We start from the raw sequence: 15,964 nt of genomic DNA, 5'->3' as shown, positions 1-15,964 counted from the left end.
TCTTTTTTCAGTTCTGTTAAGGAACATGTATTAGCAATCTAAAGTGCTGAAAACTTAAAGAAAATTCTACGAACGAGACGACTCGGAAATGTTCTTTCAAATGCCAGAAACATGGAATTCTGAGGGAAGATCTAACCCTTCCCGTCGGTTCCGTAGTGTAGTTTTCATCACGTTCGCCTCACACGCGAAAGGTCCCCGGTTCGATCCCGGGCGGAACCATACATTCGTGGTTCTTATTTTTCACTTTCAAATGACAACAGTTCTTTAGGGCCTTTACCTCAGACGGTAATCTTTCCAGGAACCACAAAAAGGAATAGTCTTTTCAACAGAATAGAGATCGAATTATTATCGACTTGGCATATATTCGTTTTTCCCCGTCGAGGTTCCATAGTGTAGTGGTTATCACGTTCGCTTTACACGCGAAAGGCTCCCGGTTCGATCCCGGGCGGAACCAGTTTAATTACATGGTGAGGGATGTCTTTTTTTAGTTCTGTTAAGGAACATGTATTAGCAATCTAAAGTGCTGAAAACTTAAAGAAAATTCTACGAACGAGACGACACTGAAATGTTCTTTCAAATGCCAGAAACATGGAATTCTGAGGGAAGATCTAACCCTTCCCGTCGGTTCCGTAGTGTAGTGGTCATCACGTTCGCTTTACTCGCGAAAGGTCCCCGGTTCGATCACGGGCGGAACCATACATTCGTGGTTCTTATTTTTCACTTTCAAATGACAACAGTTCTTTCGGGCCTTTACCTTAGACGGTAATCTTTCCAGGAACCACAAAAATGAATAGTCTTTTCAACAGAATAGAGATCGAATTATTATCGACTTGGCATATATTCGTTTTTCTCCGTCGAGGTTCCGTAGTGCAGTGGTTATCACGTTCGCTTTACACGCGAAAGGCCCCCGGTACGATCCCTGGCGGAACCAGCCCGATTACATGGTGAGGGATGTCTTTTTTTAGTTCTGTTAAGGAACATGTATTAGCAATCTAAAGTGCTGAAAACTTAAAGAAAATTCTACGAACGAGACGACACTGAAATGTTCTTTCAAATGCCAGAAACATGGAATTCTGAGGGAAGATCTAACCCTTCCCGTCGGTTCCGTAGTGTAGTGGTCATCACGTTCGCTTTACTCGCGAAAGGTCCCCGGTTCGATCCCGGGCGGAACCATACATTCGTGGTTCTTATTTTTCACTTTCAAATGACAACAGTTCTTTCGGGCCTTTACCTTAGACGGTAATCTTTCCAGGAACCACAAAAATGAATAGTCTTTTCAACAGAATAGAGATCGAATTATTATCGACTTGGCATATATTCGTTTTTCTCCGTCGAGGTTCCGTAGTGCAGTGGTTATCACGTTCGCTTTACACGCGAAAGGCCCCCGGTACGATCCCTGGCGGAACCAGCCCGATTACATGGTGAGGGATGTCTTTTTTTAGTTCTGTTAAGGAACATGTATTAGCAATCTAAAGTGCTGAAAACTTAAAGAAAATTCTACGAACGAGACGACTCGGAAATGTTCTTTCAAATGCCAGAAACATGGAATTCTGAGGGAAGATCTAACCCTTCCCGTCGGTTCCGTAGTGTAGTGGTCATCACGTTCGCCTCACACGCGAAAGGTCCCCGGTTCGATCCCGGGCGGAACCATACATTCGTGGTTCTTATTTTTCACTTTCAAATGACAACAGTTCTTTAGGGCCTTTACCTTAGACGGTAATCTTTCCAGGAACCACAAAAATGAATAGTCTTTTCAACAGAATAGAGATCGAATTATTATCGACTTGGCATATATTCGTTTTTCCCCGTCGAGGTTCCGTAGTGTAGTGGTTATCACGTTCGCTTTACACGCGAAAGGCCCCCGGTTCGATCCCGGGCGGAACCAGCCCGGTTGCATGGTGAGGGATGTCTTTTTTTAGTTCTGTTAAGGAACATGTATTAGCAATCTAAAGTGCTGAAAACTTAAAGAAAATTCTACGAACGAGACGACTCGGGAATGTTCTTTCAAATGCCAGAAACATGGAATTCTGAGGGAAGATCTAACCCTTCCCGTCGGTTCCGTAGTGTAGTTTTCATCACGTTCGCCTCACACGCGAAAGGTCCCCGGTTCGATCCCGGGCGGAACCATACATTCGTGGTTCTTATTTTTCACTTTCAAATGACAACAGTTCTTTAGGGCCTTTACCTCAGACGGTAATCTTTCCAGGAACCACAAAAAGGAATAGTCTTTTCAACAGAATAGAGATCGAATTATTATCGACTTGGCATATATTCGTTTTTTCCCGTCGAGGTTCCATAGTGTAGTGGTTATCACGTTCGCTTTACACGCGAAAGGCTCCCAGTTCGATCCCGGGCGGAACCAGTTTAATTACATGGTGAGGGATGTCTTTTTTTAGTTCTGTTAAGGAACATGTATTAGCAATCTAAAGTGCTGAAAACTTAAAGAAAATTCTACGAACGAGACGACACTGAAATGTTCTTTCAAATGCCAGAAACATGGAATTCTGAGGGAAGATCTAACCCTTCCCGTCGGTTCCGTAGTGTAGTGGTCATCACGTTCGCCTCACACGCGAAAGGTCCCCGCTTCGATCCCGGACGGAACCATACATTCGTGGTTCTTATTTTTCACTTTCAAATGACAACAGTTCTTTCGGGCCTTTACCTTAGACGGTAATCTTTCCAGGAACCACAAAAATTAATAGTCTTTTCAACAGAATAGAGATCGAATGATTATCGACTTGGCATATATTCGTTTTTCACCGTAGAGGTTCCGTAGTGTAGTGGTTATCACGTTCGCTTTACACGCGAAGGGCCCCCGGTTTGATCCCGGGCGGAACCAGCCCGGTTGCATGGTGAGGGATGTCTTTTTTTAGTTCTGTTAAGGAACATGTATTAGCAATCAAAAGTGCTGAAAACTTAAAGAAAATTCTACGAACGAGACGACTCGGAAATGTTCTTTCAAATGACAGAAACATGGAATTCTGAGGGAAGATCTAACCCTTCCCGTCGGTTCCGTAGTGTAGTGGTCATCACGTTCGACTCACACGCGAAAGGCCCCCGGTTCGATCCCGGGCGGAACCATACATCCGTGGTTCTTATTTTTCACTTTCAAATGACAACAGTTCTTTAGGGCCTTTACCTTAGACGGTAATCTTTCCAGGAACCACAAAAATGAATAGTCTTTTCAACAGAATAGAGATCGAATTATTATGGACTTGGCATATATTCGTTTTTCGCCGTAGAGGTTCCGTAGTATAGTGGTTATCACGTTCGCTTTACACGCGAACGGCCCCCGGTTCGATCCCGGGCGGAACCAGCCCGATTACATGGTGAGTGATGTCTTTTTTAAGTTCTGTTAAGGAACATGTATTAGCAATCTAAAGTGCTGAAAACTTAAAGAAAATTCTACGAACGAGACGACTCGGAAATGTTCTTTCAAATGCCGGAAACATGGAATTCTGAGGAAAGATCTAACCCTTCCCGTCGGTTCCGTAGTGTAGTGGTCATCACCTTCGCCTCACACGCGAAAGGTCCTCGGTTCGATCCAGGGCGGAACCATACATTCGTGGTTCTTATTTTTCACTTTCAAATGACAACAGTTCTTTAGGGCCTTTACCTTAGACGGTAATCTTTCCAGGAACCACAAAAATGAATAGTCTTTTCAACAGAATAGAGATCGAATTATTATCGACTTGGCATATATTCGTTTTTCTCCGTCGAGGTTCCGTAGTGTAGTGGTTATCACGTTCGCTTTACACGCGAAAGGCCCCCGGTACGATCCCGGGCGGAACCAGCCCGATTACATGGTGAGGGATGTCTTTTTTTAGTTCTGTTAAGGAACATGTATTAGCAATCTAAAGTGCTGAAAACTTAAAGAAAATTCTACGAACGAGACGACTCGGAAATGTTCTTTCAAATGCCAGAAACATGGAATTCTGAGGGAAGATCTAACCCTTCCCGTCGGTTCCGTAGTGTAGTGGTCATCACGTTCGCCTCACACGCGAAAGGTCCCCGGTTCGATCCCGGGCGGAACCATACATTCGTGGTTCTTATTTTTCACTTTCAAATGACAACAGTTCTTTAGGGCCTTTACCTTAGACGGTAATCTTTCCAGGAACCACAAAAATGAATAGTCTTTTCAACAGAATAGAGATCGAATTATTATCGACTTGGCATATATTCGTTTTTCACCGTAGAGGTTCCGTAGTGTAGTGGTTATCACGTTCGCTTTACACGCGAAAGGCCCCCGGTTCGATCCCGGGCGGAACCAGCCCGGTTGCATGGTGAGGGATGTCTTTTTTTAGTTCTGTTAAGGAACATGTATTAGCAATCTAAAGTGCTGAAAACTTAAAGAAAATTCTACGAACGAGACGACTCGGAAATGTTCTTTCAAATGCCGGAAACATGGAATTCTGAGGAAAGATCTAACCCTTCCCGTCGGTTCCGTAGTGTAGTGGTCATCACGTTCGCCTCACGCGCGAAAGGTCCTCGGTTCGATCCAGGGCGGAACCATACATTCGTGGTTCTTATTTTTCACTTTCAAATGACAACAGTTCTTTAGGGCCTTTACCTTAGACGGTAATCTTTCCAGGAACCACAAAAATGAATAGTCTTTTCAACAGAATAGAGATCGAATTATTATCGACTTGGCATATATTCGTTTTTCTCCGTCGAGGTTCCGTAGTGTAGTGGTTATCACGTTCGCTTTACACGCGAAAGGCCCCCGGTACGATCCCGGGCGGAACCAGCCCGATTACATGGTGAGGGATGTCTTTTTTTAGTTCTGTTAAGGAACATGTATTAGCAATCTAAAGTGCTGAAAACTTAAAGAAAATTCTACGAACGAGACGACTCGGAAATGTTCTTTCAAATGCCAGAAACATGGAATTCTGAGGGAAGATCTAACCCTTCCCGTCGATTCCGTAGTGTAGTGGTCATCACGTTCGCCTCACACGCGAAAGGTCCCCGGTTCGATCCCGGGCGGAACCATACATTCGTGGTTCTTATTTTTCACTTTCAAATGACAACAGTTCTTTAGGGCCTTTACCTTAGACGGTAATCTTTCCAGGAACCACAAAAATGAATAGTCTTTTCAACAGAATAGAGATCGAATTATTATCGACTTGGCATATATTCGTTTTTCACCGTAGAGGTTCCGTAGTATAGTGGTTATCACGTTCGCATTACACGCGAAAGGCCCCCGGTTCGATCCCGGGCGGAACCAGCCCGGTTGCATGGTGAGGGATGTCTTTTTTTAGTTCTGTTAAGGAACATGTATTAGCAATCTAAAGTGCTGAAAACTTAAAGAAAATTCTACGAACGAGACGACTCGGAAATGTTCTTTCAAATGCCAGAAACATGGAATTCTGAGGGAAGATCTAACTTTTCTCGTCGGTTCCGTAGTGTAGTGGTCATCACGTTCGCCTCACACGCGAAAGGTCCCCGGTTCCATCCCGGGCGGAAACATACATTCGTGGTTCTTATTTTTCACTTTCAAATGACAACAGTTCTTTAGGGCCTTTACCTTAGACGGTAATCTTTCCAGGAACCACAAAAATGAATAGTCTTTTCAACAGAATAGAGATCGAATTATTATCGACTTGGCATATATTCGTTTTTCTCCGTCGAGGTTCCGTAGTGTAGTGGTTATCACGTTCGCTTTACACGCGAAAGGCCCCCGGTACGATCCCGGGCGGAACCAGCCCGATTACTTGGTGAGGGATGTCTTTTTTTAGTTCTGTTAAGGAACATGTATTAGCAATCTAAAGTGCTGAAAACTTAAAGAAAATTCTACGAACGAGACGACTCGGAAATGTTCTTTCAAATGCCAGAAACATGGAATTCTGAGGGAAGATCTAACCCTTCCCGTCGGTTCCGTAGTGTAGTTTTCATCATGTTCGCCTCACACGCGAAAGGTCCCCGGTTCGATCCCGGGCGGAACCATACATTCGTGGTTCTTATTTTTCACTTTCAAATGACAACAGTTCTTTAGGGCCTTTACCTTAGACGGTAATCTTTCCAGGAACCACAAAAATGAATAGTCTTTTCAACAGAATAGAGATCGAATTATTATCGACTTGGCATATATTCGTTTTTCCCCGTCGAGGTTCCGTAGTGTAGTGGTTATCACGTTCGCTTTACACGCGAAAGGCCCCCGGTTCGATCCCGGGCGGAACCAGCCCGGTTGCATGGTGAGGGATGTCTTTTTTCAGTTCTGTTAAGGAACATGTATTAGCAATCTAAAGTGCTGAAAACTTAAAGAAAATTCTACGAACGAGACGACTCGGAAATGTTCTTTCAAATGCCAGAAACATGGAATTCTGAGGGAAGATCTAACCCTTCCCGTCGGTTCCGTAGTGTAGTTTTCATCACGTTCGCCTCACACGCGAAAGGTCCCCGGTTCGATCCCGGGCGGAACCATACATTCGTGGTTCTTATTTTTCACTTTCAAATGACAACAGTTCTTTAGGGCCTTTACCTCAGACGGTAATCTTTCCAGGAACCACAAAAAGGAATAGTCTTTTCAACAGAATAGAGATCGAATTATTATCGACTTGGCATATATTCGTTTTTCCCCGTCGAGGTTCCATAGTGTAGTGGTTATCACGTTCGCTTTACACGCGAAAGGCTCCCGGTTCGATCCCGGGCGGAACCAGTTTAATTACATGGTGAGGGATGTCTTTTTTTAGTTCTGTTAAGGAACATGTATTAGCAATCTAAAGTGCTGAAAACTTAAAGAAAATTCTACGAACGAGACGACACTGAAATGTTCTTTCAAATGCCAGAAACATGGAATTCTGAGGGAAGATCTAACCCTTCCCGTCGGTTCCGTAGTGTAGTGGTCATCACGTTCGCCTCACTCGCGAAAGGTCCCCGGTTCGATCCCGGGCGGAACCATACATTCGTGGTTCTTATTTTTCACTTTCAAATGACAACAGTTCTTTCGGGCCTTTACCTTAGACGGTAATCTTTCCAGGAACCACAAAAATGAATAGTCTTTTCAACAGAATAGAGATCGAATGATTATCGACTTGGCATATATTCGTTTTTCACCGTAGAGGTTCCGTAGTGTAGTGGTTATCACGTTCGCTTTACACGCGAAAGGCCCCCGGTTTGATCCCGGGCTGAACCAGCCCGGTTGCATGGTGAGGGATGTCTTTTCTTAGTTCTGTTAAGGAACATGTATTAGCAATCAAAAGTGCTGAAAACTTAAAGAAAATTCTACGAACGAGACGACTCGGAAATGTTCTTTCAAATGACAGAAACATGGAATTCTGAGGGAAGATCTAACCCTTCCCGTCGGTTCCGTAGTGTAGTGGTCATCACGTTCGCCTCACACGCGAAAGGCCCCCGGTTCGATCCCGGGCGGAACCATACATCCGTGGTTCTTATTTTTCACTTTCAAATGACAACAGTTCTTTAGGGCCTTTACCTTAGACGGTAATCTTTCCAGGAACCACAAAAATGAATAGTCTTTTCAACAGAATAGAGATCGAATTATTATCGACTTGGCATATATTCGTTTTTCTCCGTCGAGGTTCCGTAGTGCAGTGGTTATCACGTTCGCTTTACACGCGAAAGGCCCCCGGTACGATCCCGGGCGGAACCAGCCCGATTACATGGTGAGGGATGTCTTTTTTTAGTTCTGTTAAGGAACATGTATTAGCAATCTAAAGTGCTGAAAACTTAAAGAAAATTCTACGAACGAGACGACTCGGAAATGTTCTTTCAAATGCCAGAAACATGGAATTCTGAGGGAAGATCTAACCCTTCCCGTCGGTTCCGTAGTGTAGTGGTCATCACGTTCGCCTCACACGCGAAAGGTCCCCGGTTCGATCCCGGGCGGAACCATACATTCGTGGTTCTTATTTTTCACTTTCAAATGACAACAGTTCTTTAGGGCCTTTACCTTAGACGGTAATCTTTCCAGGAACCACAAAAATGAATAGTCTTTTCAACAGAATAGAGATCGAATTATTATCGACTTGGCATATATTCGTTTTTCCCCGTCGAGGTTCCGTAGTGTAGTGGTTATCACGTTCGCTTTACACGCGAAAGGCCCCCGGTTCGATCCCGGGCGGAACCAGCCCGGTTGCATGGTGAGGGATGTCTTTTTTTAGTTCTGTTAAAGAACATGTATTAGCAATCTAAAGTGCTGAAAACTTAAAGAAAATTCTACGAACGAGACGACTCGGGAATGTTCTTTCAAATGCCAGAAACATGGAATTCTGAGGGAAGATCTAACCCTTCCCGTCGGTTCCGTAGTGTAGTTTTCATCACGTTCGCCTCACACGCGAAAGGTCCCCGGTTCGATCCCGGGCGGAACCATACATTCGTGGTTCTTATTTTTCACTTTCAAATGACAACAGTTCTTTAGGGCCTTTACCTCAGACGGTAATCTTTCCAGGAACCACAAAAAGGAATAGTCTTTTCAACAGAATAGAGATCGAATTATTATCGACTTGGCATATATTCGTTTTTCCCCGTCGAGGTTCCATAGTGTAGTGGTTATCACGTTCGCTTTACACGCGAAAGGCTCCCGGTTCGATCCCGGGCGGAACCAGTTTAATTACATGGTGAGGGATGTCTTTTTTTAGTTCTGTTAAGGAACATGTATTAGCAATCTAAAGTGCTGAAAACTTAAAGAAAATTCTACGAACGAGACGACACTGAAATGTTCTTTCAAATGCCAGAAACATGGAATTCTGAGGGAAGATCTAACCCTTCCCGTCGGTTCCGTAGTGTAGTGGTCATCACGTTCGCCTCACACGCGAAAGGTCCCCGGTTCGATCCCGGACGGAACCATACATTCGTGGTTCTTATTTTTCACTTTCAAATGACAACAGTTCTTTCGGGCCTTTACCTTAGACAGTAATCTTTCCAGGAACCACAAAAATGAATAGTCTTTTCAACAGAATAGAGATCGAATGATTATTGACTTGGCATATATTCGTTTTTCACCGTAGAGGTTCCGTAGTGTAGTGGTTATCACGTTCGCTTTACACGCGAAGGGCCCCCGGTTTGATCCCGGGCGGAACCAGCCCGGTTGCATGGTGAGGGATGTCTTTTTTTAGTTCTGTTAAGGAACATGTATTAGCAATCAAAAGTGCTGAAAACTTAAAGAAAATTCTACGAACGAGACGACTCGGAAATGTTCTTTCAAATGACAGAAACATGGAATTCTGAGGGAAGATCTAACCCTTCCCGTCGGTTCCGTAGTGTAGTGGTCATCACGTTCGCCTCACACGCGAAAGGCCCCCGGTTCGATCCCGGGCGGAACCATACATCCGTGGTTCTTATTTTTCACTTTCAAATGACAACAGTTCTTTAGGGCCTTTACCTTAGACGGTAATCTTTCCAGGAACCACAAAAATGAATAGTCTTTTCAACAGAATAGAGATCGAATTATTATGGACTTGGCATATATTCGTTTTTCGCCGTAGAGGTTCCGTAGTATAGTGGTTATCACGTTCGCTTTACACGCGAACGGCCCCCGGTTCGATCCCGGGCGGAACCAGCACGATTACATGGTGAGTGATGTCTTTTTTAAGTTCTGTTAAGGAACATGTATTAGCAATCTAAAGTGCTGAAAACTTAAAGAAAATTCTACGAACGAGACGACTCGGAAATGTTCTTTCAAATGCCGGAAACATGGAATTCTGAGGAAAGATCTAACCCTTCCCGTCGGTTCCGTAGTGTAGTGGTCATCACGTTCGCCTCACACGCGAAAGGTCCTCGGTTCGATCCAGGGCGGAACCATACATTCGTGGTTCTTATTTTTCACTTTCAAATGACAACAGTTCTTTAGGGCCTTTACCTTAGACGGTAATCTTTCCAGGAACCACAAAAATGAATAGTCTTTTCAACAGAATAGAGATCGAATTATTATCGACTTGGCATATATTCGTTTTTCACCGTAGAGGTTCCGTAGTGTAGTGGTTATCACGTTCGCTTTACACGCGAAAGGCCCCCGGTTCGATCCCGGACGGAACCAGCCCGGTTGCATGGTGAGGGATGTCTTTTTTTAGTTCTGTTAAGGAACATGTATTAGCAATCTAAAGTGCTGAAAACTTAAAGAAAATTCTACGAACGAGACGACTCGGAAATGTTCTTTCAAATGCCGGAAACATGGAATTCTGAGGAAAGATCTAACCCTTCCCGTCGGTTCCGTAGTGTAGTGGTCATCACGTTCGCTCACACGCGAAAGGTCCTCGGTTCGATCCAGGGCGGAACCATACATTCGTGGTTCTTATTTTTCACTTTCAAATGACAACAGTTCTTTAGGGCCTTTACCTTAGACGGTAATCTTTCCAGGAACCACAAAAATGAATAGTCTTTTCAACAGAATAGAGATCGAATTATTATCGACTTGGCATATATTCGTTTTTCTCCGTCGAGGTTCCGTAGTGTAGTGGTTATCACGTTCGCTTTACACGCGAAAGGCCCCCGGTACGATCCCGGGCGGAACCAGCCCGATTACATGGTGAGGGATGTCTTTTTTTAGTTCTGTTAAGGAACATGTATTAGCAATCTAAAGTGCTGAAAACTTAAAGAAAATTCTACGAACGAGACGACTCGGAAATGTTCTTTCAAATGCCAGAAACATGGAATTCTGAGGGAAGATCTAACCCTTCCCGTCGGTTCCGTAGTGTAGTGGTCATCACGTTCGCCTCACACGCGAAAGGTCCCCGGTTCGATCCCGGGCGGAACCATACATTCGTGGTTCTTATTTTTCACTTTCAAATGACAACAGTTCTTTAGGGCCTTTACCTTAGACGGTAATCTTTCCAGGAACCACAAAAATGAATAGTCTTTTCAACAGAATAGAGATCGAATTATTATCGACTTGGCATATATTCGTTTTTCACCGTAGAGGTTCCGTAGTGTAGTGGTTATCACGTTCGCTTTACACGCGAAAGGCCCCCGGTTCGATCCCGGGCGGAACCAGCCCGGTTGCATGGTGAGGGATGTCTTTTTTTAGTTCTGTTAAGGAACATGTATTAGCAATCTAAAGTGCTGAAAACTTAAAGAAAATTCTACGAACGAGACGACTCGGAAATGTTCTTTCAAATGCCAGAAACATGGAATTCTGAGGGAAGATCTAACTTTTCTCGTCGGTTCCGTAGTGTAGTGGTCATCACGTTCGCCTCACACGCGAAAGGTCCCCGGTTCCATCCCGGGCGGAAACATACATTCGTGGTTCTTATTTTTCACTTTCAAATGACAACAGTTCTTTAGGGCCTTTACCTTAGACGGTAATCTTTCCAGGAACCACAAAAATGAATAGTCTTTTCAACAGAATAGAGATCGAATTATTATCGACTTGGCATATATTCGTTTTTCTCCGTCGAGGTTCCGTAGTGTAGTGGTTATCACGTTCGCTTTACACGCGAAAGGCCCCCGGTACGATCCCGGGCGGAACCAGCCCGATTACATGGTGAGGGATGTCTTTTTTTAGTTCTGTTAAGGAACATGTATTAGCAATCTAAAGTGCTGAAAACTTAAGGAAAATTCTACGAACGAGACGACTCTGAAATGTTCTTTCAACTGACAGAAACATGGAATTATGAGGGAAGATCTAACCCTTCCCGTCGGTTCCGTAGTGTAGTGGTCATCACATTCGCATCACACGCGAAAGGTCCCCGGTTCGATCCCGGGCGGAACCATACATTCGTGGTTCTTATTTTTCACTTTCAAATGACAACAGTTCTTTAGGGCCTTTACCTTAGACGGTAATCTTTCCAGGAACCACAAAAATGAATAGTCTTTTCAACAGAATAGAGATCGAATTATTATCGACTTGGCATATATTCCTTTTTCACCGTAGAGGTACCGTAGTGTAGTGGTTATCACGTTCGCTTTACACGCGAAAGGCCCCCGGTTCGATCCCTGGCGGAACCAGCCCGGTTGCATGGTGAGGGATGTCTTTTTTTAGTTCTGTTAAGGAACATGTATTAGCAATCAAAAGTGCTGAAAACTTAAAGAAAATTCTACGAACGAGACGACTCGGAAATGTTCTTTCAAATGACAGAAACATGGAATTCTGAGGGAAGATCTAACCCTTCCCGTCGGTTCCGTAGTGTAGTGGTCATCACGTTCGCCTCACACGCGAAAGGTCCCCGGTTCGATCCCGGGCGGAACCATACATTCGTGGTTCTTATTTTTCACTTTCAAATGACAACAGTTCTTTAGGGCCTTTACCTTAGACGGTAATCTTTCCAGTAACCACAAAAATGAATAGTCTTTTCAACAGAATAGAGATCGAATTATTATCGACTTGGCATATATTCGTTTTTCCCCGTCGAGGTTCCGTAGTGTAGTGGTTATCATGTTCGCTTTACACGCGAAAGGCCCCCGGTTCGATCCCGGGCGGAACCAGCCCGATTTCATGGTGAGGGATGTCTTTTTTAAATTCTGTTAAGGAACATGTATTAGCAATCTAAAGTACTGAAAACTTAAAGAAAATTCTACGAACGAGACGACTCGGAAATGTTCTTTCAAATGCCAGAAACATGGAATTCTGAGGGAAGATCTAACCCTTCCCGTCGGTTCCGTAGTGTAGTTTTCATCACGTTCGCCTCACACGCGAAAGGTCCCCGGTTCGATCCCGGGCGGAACCATACATTCGTGGTTCTTATTTTTCACTTTCAAATGAAAACAGTTCTTTAGGGCCTTTACCTTAGACGGTAATCTTTCCAGTAACCACAAAAATGAATAGTCTTTTCAACAGAATAGAGATCGAATTATTATCGACATGGCATATATTCGTTTTTCCTTGTCGAGGTTCCGTAGTGTAGTGGTTATCACGTCCGCTTTACACGCGAAAGGCCCCCGGTTCGATCCCGGGCGGAACCAGCCCGATTACATGGTGAGGGATGTCTTTTTTAAGTTCTGTTAAGGAACATGTATTAGCTATCTAAAGTGCTGAAAACTTAAAGAAAATTCTACGAACGAGACGACTCGGAAATGTTCTTTCAAATGCCAGAAACATGGAATTCTGAGTGAAGATCTAACCCTTCCCGTCGGTTCCGTAGTGTAGAGGTCATCACTTTCGCCTCGCACGCGAAAGGTCCCCGGTTCGATCCAGGGCGGAACCATACATTCGTGGTTCTTATTTTTCACTTTCAAACGACAACAGTTCTTTAGGGCCTTTACCTTAGACGGTAATCTTTCCAGGAACCACAAAAATGAATAGTCTTTTCAACAGAATAGAGATCGAATTATTATCGCCTTGGCATATATTCGTTTTTCACCGTCGAGGTTCCGTAGTGTAGTGGTTATCACGTTCGCTTTACACGCGAAAGGCCCCCGGTTCGATCCCGGTCGGAACCATACATTCGTGGTTCTTATTTTTCACTTTCAAATGACAACAGTTCTTTAGGGCCTTTACCTTAGACGGTAATCTTTCCAGGAACCACAAAAATGAATAGTCTTTTCAACAGAATAGAGATCGAATTATTATCGACTTGGCATATATTCGTTTTTCACCGTAGAGGTTCCGTAGTGTAGTGGTTATCACGTTCGCTTTACACGCGAAAGGCCCCCGGTTCGATCCCGGACGGAACCAGCCCGGTTGCATGGTGAGGGATGTCTTTTTTTAGTTCTGTTAAGGAATATGTATTAGCAATCAAAAGTGCTGAAAACTTAAAGAAAATTCTACGAACGAGACGACTCGGAAATGTTCATACAAATGACAGAAACATGGAATTCTGAGGGAAGGCCTAACCCTTCCCGTCGGTTCCGTAGTGTAGTGGTCATCACGTTCGCCTCACACGCGAAAGGCCCCCGGTTCGATCCCGGTCGGAACCATACATTCGTGGTTCCTATTTTTCACTTTAAAATGACAACAGTTCTTTAGGGCCTTTACCTTAGACGGTAATCTTTCCAGGAACCACAAAAATGAATAGTCTTTTCAATAGAATAGAGATCGAATTATTATCGCCTTGGCATATATTCGTTTTTCACCGTCGAGGTTCCGTAGTGTAGTGGTTATCACGTTCGCTTTACACGCGAAAGGCCCCCGGTTCGACCCCGGGCTGAACCAGCCCGGTTGCATGGTGAGGGATGTCTTTTTTTAGTTCTGTTAAGGAACATGTATTAGCAATCTAAAGTGCTGAAAACTTAAGGAAAATTCTACGAACGAGACGACTCGGAAATGTTCTTTCAAATGACAGAAACATGGAATTCTGAGGGAAGCCCTAACTCTTCCCGTCGGTTCCGTATGTAGTGGTCATCACGTTCGCCTCACACGCGAAAGGCCCCCGGTTCGATCCCGGGAGGAACCATACATTCGTGGTTCTTATTTTTCACTTTCAAATGACAACAGTTCTTTAGGGCCTTTACCTTAGACGGTAATCTTTCCAGGAACCACAAAAATGAATAGTCTTTTCAACTTTATAGAGATCGAATTATTATCGACTTGGCATATATTCGTTTTTCCCCGTCGAGGTTCCGTAGTGTAGTGGTTATCACGTTCGCTTTACACGCGAAAGGCCCCCGGTTCGATCCCGGGCGGAACCTGCCCGATTACATGATGAGGGACGTCTTTTTTTAGTTCTGTTAAGGAACATGTATTAGCAATCTAAAGTGCTGAAAACTTAAGGAAAATTCTACGAACGAGACGACTCGGAAATGTTCTTTAAAGTGACAGAAACATGGAATTCTGTGGGAAGATCTAACCCTTCCCGTCGGTTCCGTAGTGCAGTGGTCGTCACGTTCGCCTCACACGCGAAAGGTACCCGGTTCGATCCCGGGCGGAACCATACATTCGTGGTTCTTATTTTTCACTTTCAAATGACAACAGTTCTTTAGGGCCTTTACCTTAGACGGTAATCTTTCCAGGAACCACAAAAATGAATAGTCTTTTCAATAGAATAGAGATCGAATTATTATCGCCTTGGCATATATTCGTTTTTCACCGTCGAGGTTCCGTATTGTAGTGGTTATCACGTTCGCTTTACACGCGAAAGGCCCCCGGTTCGATCCCGGGCGGAACCTGCATGGTGAGGGATGTCTTTTTTTAGTTCTGTTAAGGAACATGTATTAGCAATCAAAAGTGCTGAAAACTTAAAGAAAATTCTACGAACGAGACGACTCGGAAATGTTCTTTCAATTGACAGAAACATGGAATTCTGAGGGAAGATCTAACCCTTCCCGTCGGTTCCGTAGTGTAGTGGTCATCACGTTCACCTCACACGCCAAAGGCCCCCGGTTCGATCCCGCGAGGTACCATACATTCGTGGTTCTTATTTTTCACTTTCAAATGACAACAGTTCTTTAGGGCCTTTACCTTAGACGGTAATCTTTCCAGGAACCACAAAAATGAATAGTCTTTTCAACAGAATAGAGATCGAATTATTATCGACTTGGCATATATTCGTTTTTCCCCATCGAGGTTCCGTAGTGTAGTGGTTATCACGTTCGCTTTACACGCGAAAGGCCCCCGGTTCGATCCCGGGCGGAACCAGCCCGGTTGCATGGTGAGGGATGTCTTTTTTTAGTTCTGTTAAGGAACATGTATTAGCAATCTAAAGTGCTGAAAACTTAAAGAAAATTCTACGAACGAGACGACTCGGAAATGTTCTTTCAAATGCCAGAAACATGGAATTCTGAGGGAAGATCTAACCCTTCCCGTCGGTTCCGTAGTGTAGTTTTCATCACGTTCGCCTCACACGCGAAAGGTCCTCGGTTCGATCCCAGGCGGAACCATACATTCGTGGTTCTTATTTTTCACTTTCAAATGACAACAGTTCTTTAGGGCCTTTACCTCAGACGGTAATCTTTCCAGGAACCACAAAAATGAATAGTCTTTTCAACAGAATAGAGATTGAATTATTATCGACTTGGCATATATTCGTTTTTCCCCGTCGAGGTTCCGTAGTGTAGTGGTTATCACGTTCGCTTTACACGCGAAAGGCCCCTAGTTCGATCCCGGGCGGAACCAGCCCGATTACATGGTGAGGGA

At 44.1% G+C, this 15,964-nt stretch overlaps 64 non-coding genes across 64 annotated transcripts; all 64 read left to right on the top strand.

The window, feature by feature from the left end:
• Nucleotides 1–146: 146 nt before the first annotated feature.
• Nucleotides 147–219, top strand: Trnav-cac (transfer RNA valine (anticodon CAC)). Its single transcript has one exon. It is a non-coding gene; the product is annotated as a tRNA-Val (tRNA).
• Nucleotides 220–381: 162 nt separating this feature from the next.
• On the top strand, nt 382–454 carry Trnav-uac (transfer RNA valine (anticodon UAC)). Its single transcript has one exon. It is a non-coding gene; the product is annotated as a tRNA-Val (tRNA).
• A 169-nt stretch (nt 455–623) lies between these two features.
• Nucleotides 624–696, top strand: Trnav-uac (transfer RNA valine (anticodon UAC)). The gene has a single exon. It is a non-coding gene; the product is annotated as a tRNA-Val (tRNA).
• A 162-nt stretch (nt 697–858) lies between these two features.
• Trnav-uac (transfer RNA valine (anticodon UAC)) lies at nt 859–931 on the top strand. The gene has a single exon. It is a non-coding gene; the product is annotated as a tRNA-Val (tRNA).
• A 169-nt stretch (nt 932–1,100) lies between these two features.
• Trnav-uac (transfer RNA valine (anticodon UAC)) lies at nt 1,101–1,173 on the top strand. The gene has a single exon. It is a non-coding gene; the product is annotated as a tRNA-Val (tRNA).
• Nucleotides 1,174–1,335: 162 nt separating this feature from the next.
• On the top strand, nt 1,336–1,408 carry Trnav-uac (transfer RNA valine (anticodon UAC)). The gene has a single exon. It is a non-coding gene; the product is annotated as a tRNA-Val (tRNA).
• A 169-nt stretch (nt 1,409–1,577) lies between these two features.
• Trnav-cac (transfer RNA valine (anticodon CAC)) lies at nt 1,578–1,650 on the top strand. Its single transcript has one exon. It is a non-coding gene; the product is annotated as a tRNA-Val (tRNA).
• A 162-nt stretch (nt 1,651–1,812) lies between these two features.
• Nucleotides 1,813–1,885, top strand: Trnav-uac (transfer RNA valine (anticodon UAC)). Its single transcript has one exon. It is a non-coding gene; the product is annotated as a tRNA-Val (tRNA).
• Nucleotides 1,886–2,054: 169 nt separating this feature from the next.
• On the top strand, nt 2,055–2,127 carry Trnav-cac (transfer RNA valine (anticodon CAC)). Its single transcript has one exon. It is a non-coding gene; the product is annotated as a tRNA-Val (tRNA).
• A 162-nt stretch (nt 2,128–2,289) lies between these two features.
• On the top strand, nt 2,290–2,362 carry Trnav-uac (transfer RNA valine (anticodon UAC)). The gene has a single exon. It is a non-coding gene; the product is annotated as a tRNA-Val (tRNA).
• Nucleotides 2,363–2,531: 169 nt separating this feature from the next.
• On the top strand, nt 2,532–2,604 carry Trnav-cac (transfer RNA valine (anticodon CAC)). Its single transcript has one exon. It is a non-coding gene; the product is annotated as a tRNA-Val (tRNA).
• Nucleotides 2,605–2,766: 162 nt separating this feature from the next.
• On the top strand, nt 2,767–2,839 carry Trnav-uac (transfer RNA valine (anticodon UAC)). The gene has a single exon. It is a non-coding gene; the product is annotated as a tRNA-Val (tRNA).
• Nucleotides 2,840–3,008: 169 nt separating this feature from the next.
• On the top strand, nt 3,009–3,081 carry Trnav-cac (transfer RNA valine (anticodon CAC)). Its single transcript has one exon. It is a non-coding gene; the product is annotated as a tRNA-Val (tRNA).
• A 162-nt stretch (nt 3,082–3,243) lies between these two features.
• Nucleotides 3,244–3,316, top strand: Trnav-uac (transfer RNA valine (anticodon UAC)). Its single transcript has one exon. It is a non-coding gene; the product is annotated as a tRNA-Val (tRNA).
• Nucleotides 3,317–3,485: 169 nt separating this feature from the next.
• Nucleotides 3,486–3,558, top strand: Trnav-cac (transfer RNA valine (anticodon CAC)). Its single transcript has one exon. It is a non-coding gene; the product is annotated as a tRNA-Val (tRNA).
• Nucleotides 3,559–3,720: 162 nt separating this feature from the next.
• Nucleotides 3,721–3,793, top strand: Trnav-uac (transfer RNA valine (anticodon UAC)). Its single transcript has one exon. It is a non-coding gene; the product is annotated as a tRNA-Val (tRNA).
• Nucleotides 3,794–3,962: 169 nt separating this feature from the next.
• Trnav-cac (transfer RNA valine (anticodon CAC)) lies at nt 3,963–4,035 on the top strand. Its single transcript has one exon. It is a non-coding gene; the product is annotated as a tRNA-Val (tRNA).
• Nucleotides 4,036–4,197: 162 nt separating this feature from the next.
• On the top strand, nt 4,198–4,270 carry Trnav-uac (transfer RNA valine (anticodon UAC)). The gene has a single exon. It is a non-coding gene; the product is annotated as a tRNA-Val (tRNA).
• Nucleotides 4,271–4,439: 169 nt separating this feature from the next.
• Trnav-cac (transfer RNA valine (anticodon CAC)) lies at nt 4,440–4,512 on the top strand. The gene has a single exon. It is a non-coding gene; the product is annotated as a tRNA-Val (tRNA).
• A 162-nt stretch (nt 4,513–4,674) lies between these two features.
• Trnav-uac (transfer RNA valine (anticodon UAC)) lies at nt 4,675–4,747 on the top strand. The gene has a single exon. It is a non-coding gene; the product is annotated as a tRNA-Val (tRNA).
• A 169-nt stretch (nt 4,748–4,916) lies between these two features.
• On the top strand, nt 4,917–4,989 carry Trnav-cac (transfer RNA valine (anticodon CAC)). Its single transcript has one exon. It is a non-coding gene; the product is annotated as a tRNA-Val (tRNA).
• A 162-nt stretch (nt 4,990–5,151) lies between these two features.
• Trnav-uac (transfer RNA valine (anticodon UAC)) lies at nt 5,152–5,224 on the top strand. Its single transcript has one exon. It is a non-coding gene; the product is annotated as a tRNA-Val (tRNA).
• Nucleotides 5,225–5,393: 169 nt separating this feature from the next.
• Nucleotides 5,394–5,466, top strand: Trnav-cac (transfer RNA valine (anticodon CAC)). Its single transcript has one exon. It is a non-coding gene; the product is annotated as a tRNA-Val (tRNA).
• Nucleotides 5,467–5,628: 162 nt separating this feature from the next.
• Trnav-uac (transfer RNA valine (anticodon UAC)) lies at nt 5,629–5,701 on the top strand. The gene has a single exon. It is a non-coding gene; the product is annotated as a tRNA-Val (tRNA).
• A 169-nt stretch (nt 5,702–5,870) lies between these two features.
• Trnav-cac (transfer RNA valine (anticodon CAC)) lies at nt 5,871–5,943 on the top strand. The gene has a single exon. It is a non-coding gene; the product is annotated as a tRNA-Val (tRNA).
• A 162-nt stretch (nt 5,944–6,105) lies between these two features.
• On the top strand, nt 6,106–6,178 carry Trnav-uac (transfer RNA valine (anticodon UAC)). The gene has a single exon. It is a non-coding gene; the product is annotated as a tRNA-Val (tRNA).
• A 169-nt stretch (nt 6,179–6,347) lies between these two features.
• Trnav-cac (transfer RNA valine (anticodon CAC)) lies at nt 6,348–6,420 on the top strand. Its single transcript has one exon. It is a non-coding gene; the product is annotated as a tRNA-Val (tRNA).
• Nucleotides 6,421–6,582: 162 nt separating this feature from the next.
• Trnav-uac (transfer RNA valine (anticodon UAC)) lies at nt 6,583–6,655 on the top strand. The gene has a single exon. It is a non-coding gene; the product is annotated as a tRNA-Val (tRNA).
• A 169-nt stretch (nt 6,656–6,824) lies between these two features.
• Nucleotides 6,825–6,897, top strand: Trnav-cac (transfer RNA valine (anticodon CAC)). Its single transcript has one exon. It is a non-coding gene; the product is annotated as a tRNA-Val (tRNA).
• Nucleotides 6,898–7,059: 162 nt separating this feature from the next.
• On the top strand, nt 7,060–7,132 carry Trnav-uac (transfer RNA valine (anticodon UAC)). The gene has a single exon. It is a non-coding gene; the product is annotated as a tRNA-Val (tRNA).
• Nucleotides 7,133–7,301: 169 nt separating this feature from the next.
• Trnav-cac (transfer RNA valine (anticodon CAC)) lies at nt 7,302–7,374 on the top strand. Its single transcript has one exon. It is a non-coding gene; the product is annotated as a tRNA-Val (tRNA).
• Nucleotides 7,375–7,536: 162 nt separating this feature from the next.
• Nucleotides 7,537–7,609, top strand: Trnav-uac (transfer RNA valine (anticodon UAC)). Its single transcript has one exon. It is a non-coding gene; the product is annotated as a tRNA-Val (tRNA).
• Nucleotides 7,610–7,778: 169 nt separating this feature from the next.
• Trnav-cac (transfer RNA valine (anticodon CAC)) lies at nt 7,779–7,851 on the top strand. Its single transcript has one exon. It is a non-coding gene; the product is annotated as a tRNA-Val (tRNA).
• A 162-nt stretch (nt 7,852–8,013) lies between these two features.
• Trnav-uac (transfer RNA valine (anticodon UAC)) lies at nt 8,014–8,086 on the top strand. The gene has a single exon. It is a non-coding gene; the product is annotated as a tRNA-Val (tRNA).
• Nucleotides 8,087–8,255: 169 nt separating this feature from the next.
• On the top strand, nt 8,256–8,328 carry Trnav-cac (transfer RNA valine (anticodon CAC)). The gene has a single exon. It is a non-coding gene; the product is annotated as a tRNA-Val (tRNA).
• A 162-nt stretch (nt 8,329–8,490) lies between these two features.
• On the top strand, nt 8,491–8,563 carry Trnav-uac (transfer RNA valine (anticodon UAC)). The gene has a single exon. It is a non-coding gene; the product is annotated as a tRNA-Val (tRNA).
• Nucleotides 8,564–8,732: 169 nt separating this feature from the next.
• Nucleotides 8,733–8,805, top strand: Trnav-cac (transfer RNA valine (anticodon CAC)). Its single transcript has one exon. It is a non-coding gene; the product is annotated as a tRNA-Val (tRNA).
• A 162-nt stretch (nt 8,806–8,967) lies between these two features.
• On the top strand, nt 8,968–9,040 carry Trnav-uac (transfer RNA valine (anticodon UAC)). The gene has a single exon. It is a non-coding gene; the product is annotated as a tRNA-Val (tRNA).
• Nucleotides 9,041–9,209: 169 nt separating this feature from the next.
• Trnav-cac (transfer RNA valine (anticodon CAC)) lies at nt 9,210–9,282 on the top strand. The gene has a single exon. It is a non-coding gene; the product is annotated as a tRNA-Val (tRNA).
• Nucleotides 9,283–9,444: 162 nt separating this feature from the next.
• Nucleotides 9,445–9,517, top strand: Trnav-uac (transfer RNA valine (anticodon UAC)). Its single transcript has one exon. It is a non-coding gene; the product is annotated as a tRNA-Val (tRNA).
• A 169-nt stretch (nt 9,518–9,686) lies between these two features.
• Trnav-cac (transfer RNA valine (anticodon CAC)) lies at nt 9,687–9,759 on the top strand. Its single transcript has one exon. It is a non-coding gene; the product is annotated as a tRNA-Val (tRNA).
• A 162-nt stretch (nt 9,760–9,921) lies between these two features.
• Trnav-uac (transfer RNA valine (anticodon UAC)) lies at nt 9,922–9,994 on the top strand. Its single transcript has one exon. It is a non-coding gene; the product is annotated as a tRNA-Val (tRNA).
• A 403-nt stretch (nt 9,995–10,397) lies between these two features.
• Nucleotides 10,398–10,470, top strand: Trnav-uac (transfer RNA valine (anticodon UAC)). Its single transcript has one exon. It is a non-coding gene; the product is annotated as a tRNA-Val (tRNA).
• A 169-nt stretch (nt 10,471–10,639) lies between these two features.
• On the top strand, nt 10,640–10,712 carry Trnav-cac (transfer RNA valine (anticodon CAC)). Its single transcript has one exon. It is a non-coding gene; the product is annotated as a tRNA-Val (tRNA).
• A 162-nt stretch (nt 10,713–10,874) lies between these two features.
• Trnav-uac (transfer RNA valine (anticodon UAC)) lies at nt 10,875–10,947 on the top strand. The gene has a single exon. It is a non-coding gene; the product is annotated as a tRNA-Val (tRNA).
• A 169-nt stretch (nt 10,948–11,116) lies between these two features.
• Trnav-cac (transfer RNA valine (anticodon CAC)) lies at nt 11,117–11,189 on the top strand. Its single transcript has one exon. It is a non-coding gene; the product is annotated as a tRNA-Val (tRNA).
• Nucleotides 11,190–11,351: 162 nt separating this feature from the next.
• On the top strand, nt 11,352–11,424 carry Trnav-uac (transfer RNA valine (anticodon UAC)). Its single transcript has one exon. It is a non-coding gene; the product is annotated as a tRNA-Val (tRNA).
• Nucleotides 11,425–11,593: 169 nt separating this feature from the next.
• On the top strand, nt 11,594–11,666 carry Trnav-cac (transfer RNA valine (anticodon CAC)). Its single transcript has one exon. It is a non-coding gene; the product is annotated as a tRNA-Val (tRNA).
• Nucleotides 11,667–11,828: 162 nt separating this feature from the next.
• On the top strand, nt 11,829–11,901 carry Trnav-uac (transfer RNA valine (anticodon UAC)). Its single transcript has one exon. It is a non-coding gene; the product is annotated as a tRNA-Val (tRNA).
• Nucleotides 11,902–12,070: 169 nt separating this feature from the next.
• Nucleotides 12,071–12,143, top strand: Trnav-cac (transfer RNA valine (anticodon CAC)). The gene has a single exon. It is a non-coding gene; the product is annotated as a tRNA-Val (tRNA).
• Nucleotides 12,144–12,305: 162 nt separating this feature from the next.
• Nucleotides 12,306–12,378, top strand: Trnav-uac (transfer RNA valine (anticodon UAC)). Its single transcript has one exon. It is a non-coding gene; the product is annotated as a tRNA-Val (tRNA).
• A 169-nt stretch (nt 12,379–12,547) lies between these two features.
• Trnav-cac (transfer RNA valine (anticodon CAC)) lies at nt 12,548–12,620 on the top strand. Its single transcript has one exon. It is a non-coding gene; the product is annotated as a tRNA-Val (tRNA).
• A 162-nt stretch (nt 12,621–12,782) lies between these two features.
• On the top strand, nt 12,783–12,855 carry Trnav-uac (transfer RNA valine (anticodon UAC)). The gene has a single exon. It is a non-coding gene; the product is annotated as a tRNA-Val (tRNA).
• Nucleotides 12,856–13,024: 169 nt separating this feature from the next.
• Nucleotides 13,025–13,097, top strand: Trnaa-cgc (transfer RNA alanine (anticodon CGC)). Its single transcript has one exon. It is a non-coding gene; the product is annotated as a tRNA-Ala (tRNA).
• Nucleotides 13,098–13,259: 162 nt separating this feature from the next.
• On the top strand, nt 13,260–13,332 carry Trnav-uac (transfer RNA valine (anticodon UAC)). Its single transcript has one exon. It is a non-coding gene; the product is annotated as a tRNA-Val (tRNA).
• A 162-nt stretch (nt 13,333–13,494) lies between these two features.
• Nucleotides 13,495–13,567, top strand: Trnav-uac (transfer RNA valine (anticodon UAC)). Its single transcript has one exon. It is a non-coding gene; the product is annotated as a tRNA-Val (tRNA).
• A 169-nt stretch (nt 13,568–13,736) lies between these two features.
• On the top strand, nt 13,737–13,809 carry Trnav-cac (transfer RNA valine (anticodon CAC)). Its single transcript has one exon. It is a non-coding gene; the product is annotated as a tRNA-Val (tRNA).
• Nucleotides 13,810–13,971: 162 nt separating this feature from the next.
• On the top strand, nt 13,972–14,044 carry Trnav-uac (transfer RNA valine (anticodon UAC)). The gene has a single exon. It is a non-coding gene; the product is annotated as a tRNA-Val (tRNA).
• A 403-nt stretch (nt 14,045–14,447) lies between these two features.
• On the top strand, nt 14,448–14,520 carry Trnav-uac (transfer RNA valine (anticodon UAC)). Its single transcript has one exon. It is a non-coding gene; the product is annotated as a tRNA-Val (tRNA).
• A 169-nt stretch (nt 14,521–14,689) lies between these two features.
• Trnav-cac (transfer RNA valine (anticodon CAC)) lies at nt 14,690–14,762 on the top strand. Its single transcript has one exon. It is a non-coding gene; the product is annotated as a tRNA-Val (tRNA).
• A 162-nt stretch (nt 14,763–14,924) lies between these two features.
• On the top strand, nt 14,925–14,997 carry Trnav-uac (transfer RNA valine (anticodon UAC)). The gene has a single exon. It is a non-coding gene; the product is annotated as a tRNA-Val (tRNA).
• Nucleotides 14,998–15,393: 396 nt separating this feature from the next.
• Nucleotides 15,394–15,466, top strand: Trnav-uac (transfer RNA valine (anticodon UAC)). Its single transcript has one exon. It is a non-coding gene; the product is annotated as a tRNA-Val (tRNA).
• A 169-nt stretch (nt 15,467–15,635) lies between these two features.
• Trnav-cac (transfer RNA valine (anticodon CAC)) lies at nt 15,636–15,708 on the top strand. The gene has a single exon. It is a non-coding gene; the product is annotated as a tRNA-Val (tRNA).
• Nucleotides 15,709–15,870: 162 nt separating this feature from the next.
• On the top strand, nt 15,871–15,943 carry Trnav-uac (transfer RNA valine (anticodon UAC)). Its single transcript has one exon. It is a non-coding gene; the product is annotated as a tRNA-Val (tRNA).
• Nucleotides 15,944–15,964: the final 21 nt, after the last annotated feature.

This window comes from Argiope bruennichi, chromosome 10 (assembly GCF_947563725.1).
Source record: "Argiope bruennichi chromosome 10, qqArgBrue1.1, whole genome shotgun sequence".
Taxonomy (NCBI): domain Eukaryota; kingdom Metazoa; phylum Arthropoda; class Arachnida; order Araneae; family Araneidae; genus Argiope; species Argiope bruennichi.
The sequence above is the reverse complement of the archived record's forward strand: the minus strand, read 5'-3'. Positions and strand labels throughout refer to the sequence as shown.